Source organism: Megalopta genalis, chromosome 7 (assembly GCF_051020955.1).
Source record: "Megalopta genalis isolate 19385.01 chromosome 7, iyMegGena1_principal, whole genome shotgun sequence".
NCBI lineage: Eukaryota > Metazoa > Arthropoda > Insecta > Hymenoptera > Halictidae > Megalopta > Megalopta genalis.
This window is the reverse complement of record NC_135019.1, coordinates 17,125,684-17,136,509: the sequence shown is the minus strand read 5'-3', so window position 1 is coordinate 17,136,509 and position 10,826 is coordinate 17,125,684. Positions and strand designations below refer to the sequence as shown.

At 41.2% G+C, this 10,826-nt stretch overlaps 1 protein-coding gene across 8 annotated transcripts in view; it reads left to right on the top strand.

The window, feature by feature from the left end:
* The first annotated feature begins 5,353 nt into the window (after positions 1-5,353).
* LOC117221585 (serine/threonine-protein kinase MARK2) overlaps positions 5,354-10,826 on the top strand; it is a 135,380-nt gene continuing 129,907 nt past the window's right edge. For 7 of the 8 annotated variants that reach the window (XM_033472653.2, XM_033472654.2, XM_076523944.1 and 4 more), the window contains exon 1: positions 5,354-5,491. The gene's annotated coding sequence lies outside the window, so the exon portion shown is untranslated. The remainder of the gene's footprint in view (positions 5,492-10,826) is intronic. The other variant, XM_033472664.2, reaches the window with a different exon arrangement.

The window sequence follows — 10,826 nt, the reverse complement described above, 5'->3', positions numbered from 1 at the left end:
GTAGGAGAAACGCCAAACAGCGAAATCGTTGTATCGGTCTGTACCGGTCCAAATGATTAAAAAGAGAAAATTCGGGTAGAACATTTTTATGCCGCAAGGAGATTTTCAGAATAGTTGTCGATTTTGTGGATTTTTCGTTCTATGCAATTTTTGGTATAGATTTTAATGATCGGACTACGGATTTTCGAGCAAAGGAAAAATTGTCTGCATCAAACCCAAGGAATAGAAATTAAGTAGCAACTACGTTCTTCCTTTAATAGGTTAAAAATAATACGTTGACGTTCTAAATTGCTTTTAACGTTTGCGCTATCTTAAATTGTAAGTACCCAATTTTGCCATAGACGCATAAAATCCGCAGTCCAGCAACGATGCACACGCTAAATACGCGTTCAATGGAGCCACGTATAACCAAAAGTATTAACATTTTCGATTAATTTTAACCAGAAACAATCTTTCAATCAGTGATACAAGCATTTCAATTTGATAATCTCATAAAATGAAAATACTCGTTATTAGATTATGTGGATCTTCGCGCATCTATAGTGTCTGCAGATTTTTAAATTGCGAAAGAACGTACGAATTAACAAAGTCCGACGATATTTTTACTTCCTTTCTGCAATCGATTAGCTTTCAATTGACGAAGGAAACTTTTCCGTGATTCTAATTCTCGTAAAGTGACGCATAAAAATGGGGATTTGCGCAAAGAAGCACAGACGACTCTTTATACTTGGTACGGCTAGTTGATAAGTGGCAACAAGTCGGTAGAAATAGTGGCCGGCGCATGATTGATGGGGGCATAAATCTGTATTTTATCGGCGAATAAAACGGAGAAGATTTATGAATCGACCGAATGTTTTAGGATTATTATCGAAACGTTTCGAATCGCGAGGTACATCGAAACGAGCAAAATTGCTACGAAGAACGGTGCAAAGGGTTTTGCGAAGCGCTTGAAAGATCGTTCTCTCGGTCTCCGTATAATTTTTAACGCGACCTTACGAAGTAGAACAATCGAATCTCGGCCAGATAAACGAGAACTCGAAGTCGCCCCCGATGATCCATCGCGTAGCATGGCGTGCTACAAGGTATGATTCACTCTCGCCTCTACCGGTAGAAGTTCGTCCGCGGCTGGTTTTCGACGGCTGACCTAATGCAACGGAGGGCCCCGTGTCCTCCTTTACGGCCAATCGTAAAACGTTGTCTCTCGCATCGAGCCCCGAAAACGATCCGCACCGACTCACGGGCTCTCGGCTTCGGAGTTCAGATTAAAAGCCGCGCCGCGCCATTGGTCCTACAGAAAACACGACTGGATTACGGACTTTCCCGTCTCAGATAGTCCAGAGTCGAGATGCGTTAGGCCATTTATCGCTTTAGCATACCGGGTGAACGACCTAACGTAATCAGCTTACATTATTACAGTATTTCCTTGTTGATAGACCGATCGGCGAAGGTCTTCCAAATACTACGTTTTCCCGCGTTTTCTCCATTCGCCTTCCACATTCGAGAAACGAGCCTGCGATTATTATTTGCCGAAAATTATTTATTCGTCACATTTATTCGCGGGAAAAATCCTTCGTTACGAAAGAAAGGTAACGCGCGAGGAAGAACGAAATGGAAATTACACAACGGAAAATACAGGGTGTCCCAGGTTTTAATGTTCAAACTTTGTTAGTGTATTCCATGGCACAAAGTAAGAAAGAAATGTTATGTAAACATAGGTCATACAGAGCTTTATTAAGAAGTTATAACAAAAATTCGGAATAGGAATAGTAATCAACTTGCTGTCACCGCGAGCATGGCTTGAGTAGATCAGCACATGCCGTGTGTTTATGTAAGCTGCGTTTATTAATACATTTCGAAATGTATTAATAACCGTTGTTGACAATACATGATCGACATCGACCGAAGATTTCTTTTTATTTTTTCTTTTTCTTTTTAGTTGATTACTATTCCTATTCTGAATTTTTGTTATAACTTTTTAATAAAGCTCTATATGACCTATGTTTACGTAACATTTTTTTCTTACTTTGTACCATAGAATATACGGACAAAGTTTGAACATTAAAACCTGGGACACCCTGTATAATCGCTTAGAAAAGTCGGTAAAAATAATTATTCTGCCATATGCCGGAACGATAGTTTTCCGACTTCTTAAGGATTGTTCAACGATATTTGCTTTTGCGCGCACGAAGTTAGCGCGATTAATCGTGCTATTTATACAATTTTGAGATCCGTACGTTGCCGCGATGATTTACAGAACAAAATGGAGATATTTTGATGATGGTACGTACAACGAGAGCGATTGAATAATTGCCGGACTTGAAATACGAGCTTTGATTACTTTTCGCTCACGCACATAATTATTATAGTAAAAGAATTAAAAAAAAAATCGATAAGCGTAAAAGTTCAGTTGATTAAAATAACGAGGCGGCGATGTTCATTTTAATCTGGTCGAATAAACGCACCCTTCGCAATAGAAATCGATAAACCTTATTATTCATTTTGCTTTTAATTTTAATGCCGCAGTATGTATTCGCACGATCGATGCTCGACGCAATCTGCTAAAATAAACCGACGAAAATCGTAGAGGAATCGGAAGAAAGTTTCGATTTCGTGTAGTTAACACGTTCGTCACCCAGATCTGGGTGACGGGTATGCTTCCATGGGGGCCCCGTCACCCAAATATGGGTGACGCTTTTCTTATTCAATTTATAGGACTTTCGGTTGGATTTTAAAAGGAATAAAATGGAATAAGCACTGAAATATAAATATAGGATATACAACTTAAAAATACTAAGAATGTTATACTATACTTTTTACTAATTTATATTTAGTATAATACATTACATTATACTATGTCGTACGGTGTGCGTTGAAACATTCTAAACACATTTCAGGTGATTTTTTTCGCTTCTTGACGTTCAGGTTATGTCGAGATTAAATTTATTTAAAATTATTTATTTAAAAAATGTATCGCTCTGTTCATGTTTCGGTGCTCCATCAGTCGGATTCGGGCCCCGCGAGAAACTCGTCCGAATTGCGCTGGGCGACGAACGTGTTAATCGATTCGTCGAACGAGCAACTTGAAACCGTGCGCCTTGCGTTTGGGTCCGAACGGACCCGGCACCGTATCGGGAGGGCAGAACGGTATTCCTTCTGTCCGATCGATCGCGAGAGAGACGGGCAAGCTCGAGAATACGCCGGCCGAGAAGCGAGGACGGCACTGTTCTAATTGAACGCACGGTTCACGGCGCATACCAATTAATAAAGAGCAGTCCGGTGATCGCGGATGGACCGGATGCACCGTTATCGCGTCCGATAAGCGGGACTTTGTTTTTCACGGGAGAGCCCGCGAACGAGCAAGAACAGGCCGATATCTCATCTCGGCGTGCACTTGAACCTTTCGGACGTCGCGCCGTCGCGCGCGTCCTCGGATCGTTTCCTAACACGATCGATGGACGCCCACAGTGACTGGATAGATTTCTTCCAGTATCTTTCAAAGAAATATCCAGCAGAAAAACTGCTACACCTCGTCGGCTCTGTTAATCCTTCGCGATGCTCCGTGCCTTTATCCGGACACGGTAGCCAGCTATTGATTTTGCTGAAACACGATTTTCTTTTTTCAAACTGAAGCACAAGGTGATTTTTTTTTATTTAGCGAATTTTCTACGCGGACTTCTCTGTGCAACAAGAGCGAATTTCTGCTGGACGCGAACAATTAGTACGCGCGAAGAATGAACGGTGCAATTACAACCCTTTGCACTTCTCTACGAACTCTTAAAAAACCTTTGACTATTTTTAGTAAATACTTTTATGGGTTTTGCAGAAAAATGGTCAAATTTCATGTTTCTTTTTGACCCTAAACCTGCCGAGATCTAAAAGCGACTAAGAAAAAGCGACTCTTATGAGAATTACAGAAAAGAATTTATCGAAATTTTTCACAACTCTTACAATAGTGCGTGCCCGAATAAACTTTAGCTTAATAAGCTAATTTGCCATAAACGAAGCTTTATGGCTTTGATAATTATGAAATGAAAGGTGTGAAACCGATCGTTTGATCGACGGTGGTATTTAATGTTAGAGAAAAGTATGTTTTCTCGCGTTCACCGATCGATCGCTTGTTTTAGCGATAAAAATGTGTTCGTTTTAACCCATTGACTGCCAACTACGAGATATCTCGTGGTAAGCGTCTGTACCAAAACTGCCAGCTACGAGATATCTCGTAGTGGGTGCTGCAAGTTTAGATTGGCTACAAATGGCTATTTAAGTTAGGAACTGGCGGGAATGGTGAGTTGCTCAGGTCATTTGAAGCAACTTCTTCCTTTACAAAAATTTTCTCCGAGGCACCGTTAACGAGTTATTAACGAAAAACAGTGATCAATAAGAGTCGATTACGGCTGACGCGAAGCGGCTCAGCCAACCAGCGCACGAAGCCCAGTTCCGCTCATTGGCTCGGTCGCCTCGCGCCAGCTGAGCTGGGATTCGACCGCCTCGACCGCTGGCGCCGTTGGCTCGGCCGCCTCTCGCCAGCTGAGCTCGCCTCTCATTGGTCACTGTTTTTCGTTAATAACTCGTTAATGGTGCCTCGGAGAAAATTTTTGTAAAGGAAAAAATTACTTCAAATCACCTAAGGAACCCGCCACTTTCGGATTGCGAGACATTTTTGGGACACCCTTATAGTGTAGAGAACATATTGATTATAAAAAAAAAATACTGTAAATGCCATTGCAATATTATATCGGTAACTTAATATTATTATATTTTGTAGAACTTCATGTTTTCTTTAAAATAAAACCGTGGCACCATATTGATGGCAACATATTGATTATCAAAAAAAAATACTGTAAATGCCATTGCAATATTATATCGGTAACTTAATATTATTATATTTTGTAAAACGTCATGTTTTTTCTTTAAAATAAAACCGTGGCACCATATTGATGGCAACATATTGATTATCAAAAAAAAAATACTGTAATTGCCATTGCAATATTATATCGGTAACTTAACATCATTATATTTTGTAATAATACCGTGGCGCCCAGGGCAAGACGCGCTAAATTTGCGTGGCAGTCAATGGGTTAAACACCAGAAAAGATAAACAAATTTAGGGCAGGGCCGGTAATAAAGTGAACACGTACCGAAACGGGAATGTAGAAACTACAATTTTTTATTTTGCGCGAATGCGTTCGGTTTGTAAAATGATCTAATTGCCCCGTACGAACGAAACTCCGCGGGACTTTCGTGGTGAAATGGATCCACCTCCATTTGCCGTCAGAAGTCAAAGGATTTTTCGGCGTTTATGGCGAGTCTTCGGCTGATCGTTCACGTGTGCACACGTTCTGTTGCAGGCGTAGGGGAAGAGGTCGCACCGTTAAAGCGTCGGAGGGTTTGAGGCAGTGAAACTGGCTGGCCTACAATGTCCGCTAGTATGCGGAGCACTCTGCAAACCGTTCCAGAATCAGTGCCGGCCGACCACGTCACAAACTCCAAAGTAAGTTCCACCGTTTGGCGAAAGTCCGCTTACAGTAATGTCCGTTTTATTCGTTGTTTGCAATTCAGGGGCGAAACGGTGACGGAGTTCTCACGCGACAAATTCACTTCGGCTCCCCCCCTCCTCCATCTTCTTCCGCCGTCTTGGGAAACTTAGAATCATCCCCCGGAACGTAAACTGTTACTTTTTGTTCCTCCGCTCGGCGGCTAGATTCGCGGACGTTCCACCAGCAAAACGACAGTTTGAAAATATTTCGCGAAGCGTTCGAACATTTTGTTCGAGATGTTCCTCGAAGCAGCAGATTGCAAATTTGTTTCGAAAGGATTAGCCCTTTGCACTCGAAGACATTTTAACACTTCCACGACCGCGCTAGAAATCTGAAAAATTTTCATAAAATTAAAATATTTCATTCCCTTGAACGAAAATTATGAAGCAAACTTATAATGGCATCGATTACTTCTTCAGCAATAGTACATCTTGCAAATCTGAATAAAATTGAGCAATAATTTTTAATTTTTCATTAATCATCCATTCGGTCGTCAACCGACTGAATTTAAAACGGGGAGATCTCCCCGTTCGGTTGGCTAAGTGTTAACTGTAAATCTAAACCAATTTCTCTGGCTAATAGTATTTCCATTTTGTACGACAAAGCGCATTCTATGCGTAAAAAATTGAGTTTTGCGGTTACTCGTAACAACGATTACACTTTTAACGATTTTTATAAATCTAAACTTTGTTAATACAAAAATTATGTTGGAACGTGATACAACAATATTGGCGGCGCTTCAGAGCCACCGCTCGAGTGCAAAGAGTTAATACTTTGGCTGCCGCGTCACCTACACGTTGGCGACGGAATTATTTATTCAGCTTTGAAAATTCATTTTTAAGACGATCCAATATCACTCGCTAGTTTCATCGGGATCCAGGAAACGTAAGAACGTTCAAAACATCGCCGACGTCGTGTAATTTATATTTTCAATTTCAATTTCGCTATAAATAAAATACTTCGATGAAATTTTGTGTAGGTTTTGACGCGTAGCAGTCGAACCGTCGAAGGAACTTTCCCAAGACTGCGTAAAGACTGTGGTACATCAATGATCGTAGATCAGAGAAAGTAAAATTATGCACAAAGTCGAATACTATTGGGTTGGCAACTAAGTAATTGCCGATTTGTTCAATGAAATAAAAAATTTTTATTTACTTGGAACGAAGTTTAATCTGTAATGTATTTTCCATTTTGTTCGATGACCTTTTGCCATCTCTCCGACAACTTGAAAATTCCACGCTCGTAGAAAGTCTGATCCTTTTCGGCCAAAAACTGAGTTAAGTGAGATTTTACAGCGTCATCGTCGTTAAAAGTTTTACCACGAAGGGAGTTGTCCAGGGATCGAAATAAGTGGTAATCCGATGGCGCGAGATCAGGGCTATATTTCCCAATTCCCAACCAGTATCCATCAATTTTTGCCGAGTGGACAAAGACGTGTGCGGCCTAGCATTGTCCTGCTGGAAAATGACACCTTTACGATTGACCAATTCTGCTCGCTTTTCCTTGACCGCTGCATTCAATTTGTCCAGTTGCTAACATTCACGGATAATAAAAAATAACATAATAATAATAATAATAATAATAATAATAATAATAATAATAATAATTTTATAAAATTTTATAAAATGGGAGTGAGAGACATCTATAACTGAAATCGGCAATTACTTAGTTGCCAACCCAATAGAAGCATCCGAGCAACGAATAAATTTAAGTACTTATCCGGCGGTTTACGAAAGAGCAGTTTTGTACGTAGGCTACCCTCGATTTACCGGCCAACTGTAGGCGCACAATCGATGTCCGCGAATCCGAGATGCCCAAGGCTTGCCAAAACAGTGGTTGGTGCACCTAGAATTTCATTAGCGACCGGCGTAATCGATCGAGCTCTAGAGCATGCTCGAAGATGTCGCGTGTCCCGCCCACATCCGGTGTTCCTCGAGACAGGCTCGATCGAACGCCGTTGAAAAAAAATCGAATTCCATCGGTAGACCCAGCCTCTCGTCACCGTTTCGTCGATCGATAGTGTGCCTTGTCACGCGAAACGCGTTAAAGGGTACTCGGTTGAGCGATCGCGCTCGGCGCACGGATTTGCGGTGACCGGACAGCGTCGTCGTCGACGACGACGATCGCGATAGAAATAAGGAAAAAGAAAAAAAGATGGGAAACAGACGAGAAAATAATCGAGAAAATAATTGAGAAAACCGACGGAGGGGAGACCGTCGAGGCTCGATCGAGTTCGGTCGGCGCAAGCTCCGTGCCCGAGAGCCGATCGTGACTCGTGATTGTAATCGTTGATCGTGAGTCGTGATCGGGCATAAATATACATTTGGAAGTGTTGTTCCGTTGCGGCGATCGCGTCATTTCGTGGTGCTTCGTGACGTCTTTGGTTAACGGGTCGGGGTGTTGCACTGTACTAACGCTTCACCAGTCGCGTCAAGGAAAGACACGGAGTAGGACGCGTTTGCCGGCGATCGGCAGCCTCCTTTTTTTTCCTCTTTGTCGCCAGCGGAGCTCAGGCCCCGATCTCGTCGATCGTTTTCGCGAGTCGCGCCCGACGACGCCGACGACGACTCGCTCGAACAGGTTTCCGACTGCTTTCGAATTTTCTCCGGCCGCGAGAACTACTCGAGCTTTCGCGTTCGCCAAGGCTGTTTTCGAGAGGATCGAGGCGCCCGCGAGCTCGACGTTCCATCGCGACGATGCCCAATTAGGCCGTTTTGTACGCGGAGCTGTCCAATTTGTTGCAGTTCTCGGATCGGGCATGATTTACGGCGCGAATAATAGCCGCGCGAATATCCACTTTCTTCGCGATAATACGCGTTTCTACGCGCGGCTATATTAGAGCCGATGCAAAATTCGTGGCCAATTATCCGCTTGTTTTAGAATAACGACACGCGAAGACGCGTCGTTTCGTGCGCGTCGCCGGTGCCAAACTTGACTATTTGCGACCTACTCATTGTAAACTAACTGTGCACGTAACAGCGATCTATCTGTCTGTGCGTTGTATCGATTTTGAAGCAAGTTACGTTATCTTCCGCCACCGACTAACGAGCGTCAAGCCTAATTAAGCATTTCGATCCGAAGCATCGGGATTAAATTGCGAAGCAAGGGGCCAATCGACTCGTTCAAGGTCTTATTAATCTCAATAATAATTAATTAGTAGACTGCGGATCTTATGCATTTATCGTAAAAACCAGTGGATAGAATTTAAAACGTCGGAGAAATTTTAAGAGTTTAACATTGCTTATCTATTATTTTATCTATTATTAGTTATGTTAGTTATTATAGTTTATTATTATTAGTTATTATTAGTTATTATAGTTTATTATTATTAGTTATTATAGTTTATCTATTATTTTTAACTTTCTAAAATCTTTACCGAAAGAAAGAAACCGCTACTTGGCTCTTGTTTATCGCAATTGACAATGTCAATTTTTATTTTGCCCAAAGATCCGCGATCTATTAATTAGGGTATTTTCGGGGGGCTTGGAGCCGACTCGGTAAGCACTTAACAGGCATCGCGGAACTTCGGGATAAGCTTCGAACGTTTCGCACCGTCGCCCTTTGTGTCCGCGCGTGACTCGAGCCCCGCCGATGGAAAGTCGATGTGGCCAATTTGATTCCACCGGTAGACCTTGGATAGGGCTCACCGGCCGAATATGGTTTCGGCAGTACGGTCGCTGACATCGGCCGGTCGCGACCGCGTTACCGGTTAGGAAATCCACGTATCCGCTTCGGCGATACCAGCGGAAGCTGATCGGTCTGGCCCGGACGCTTGCTCGAAAGCTGATTATTACGCCGAAGCCTCGGATAGTCGCTTAGAGATTCGCTGGCAATTAGGGATAGCGGTATTGGACACTGTTCGAGCCCGAGAGCTACGACGGCTGTCTAGAACCGTGTCCTTGGGGCTTGATTTTGGGGGGATAAAGAGTCCCGGATTTTTCTGGCTCCGTCGAGAGCAATTAAACCTACGCGATGGATGCAAGCGAGACGATGGATTAAGACACTAACAGGATCGGTTTTGTAAGATCGAATTACCCTAATGTCAGGAGAATTTAGAATGTATTTAGCATTTATTTAGCATTTATTTAGAATTTATTTAGCATTTATTTAAGATTTATTTAGGATTTATTTAAGATTTATTTAGGATTTATTTACCGATCTAGACCGCGGCGTACCAAAAATATTAAAAATTATACAACAATTCAAACTCATCATAGGATCGTAATAGTTGTAAAGCGTTACGTTTAAGTTCTGAAAGTGTACAGAGAATATTCAGTGATCCGGATAATTTATTCGCATTAATGAAAATACTATTCAAGCAACTGGCCATACTTTGGTCAATAATCATTTGTTCATGTGTACGGGTGTAAAAATCCTTTGTTACAGACGAAGAAGTACAAATAAAGAGCTTCTTTTATAGCTGTCATACGAGTACAATAAAAATAGAAAGAACAATATATGTGCATAATGATACAACGCAATACAAACGTAAGAAGAAAAATAAGAGATAGTGTGATATATATATAATAAGTATCATATAATAACAAATATACATATAGTGGATACAGTAAAGGCGTATAGTACGGGTAAACAATAGATGAGAGATTTCATCAGCATATCCGGGTAGCGCCGTTGGCGCTACCAAAGAATGGCGTCTTAGGACAACCCAGGAACTATCGAAGCTTAAATGGGATAAGAAAAGCAGCGATTTAACGTCTTAAAAGACAAATTGAAACTATAGGAACACGATGCTAGATCCCGACTTAAAAGAACGGAACAACACGCGGCCAAAGCATCGACCGCGCAACTATTGTCTCGCCTGCCCAATAATATTTCTGTTTATTTTAAATAATTATAATAATTATATAATATATATATATAATTATATAATATATATATATTTATATAATATATATATAATTATATAATAATTATAATAATTTTGGCTTTAACACTAAACCTACCAAGCAGTAATACTAACTGTACACGTACTGCTTCACAAAAGTGAGAAGACCGAATTTATTTAGGATTTGTTTGTTAGTTTTTATTATAAAACGCGCTCCAATAATGTAATTTATTCAAGCATTTTTCATGAAAGAGTCTCTACAGTTTGCAGAATTGCAAACTAAGAGAACGGTTATTTTGATGATCGGCAAAATTGTTTTATTTAAGTTGATAGATTTACGTTAGAAATTATTTGTATTTATTGGATCCTCTCAGAAGTTCACGTTCGTTGCTCCCATCTTTTATTAAATATCTGCGGACGGTTAGTGAATTTCAAGCAGAATT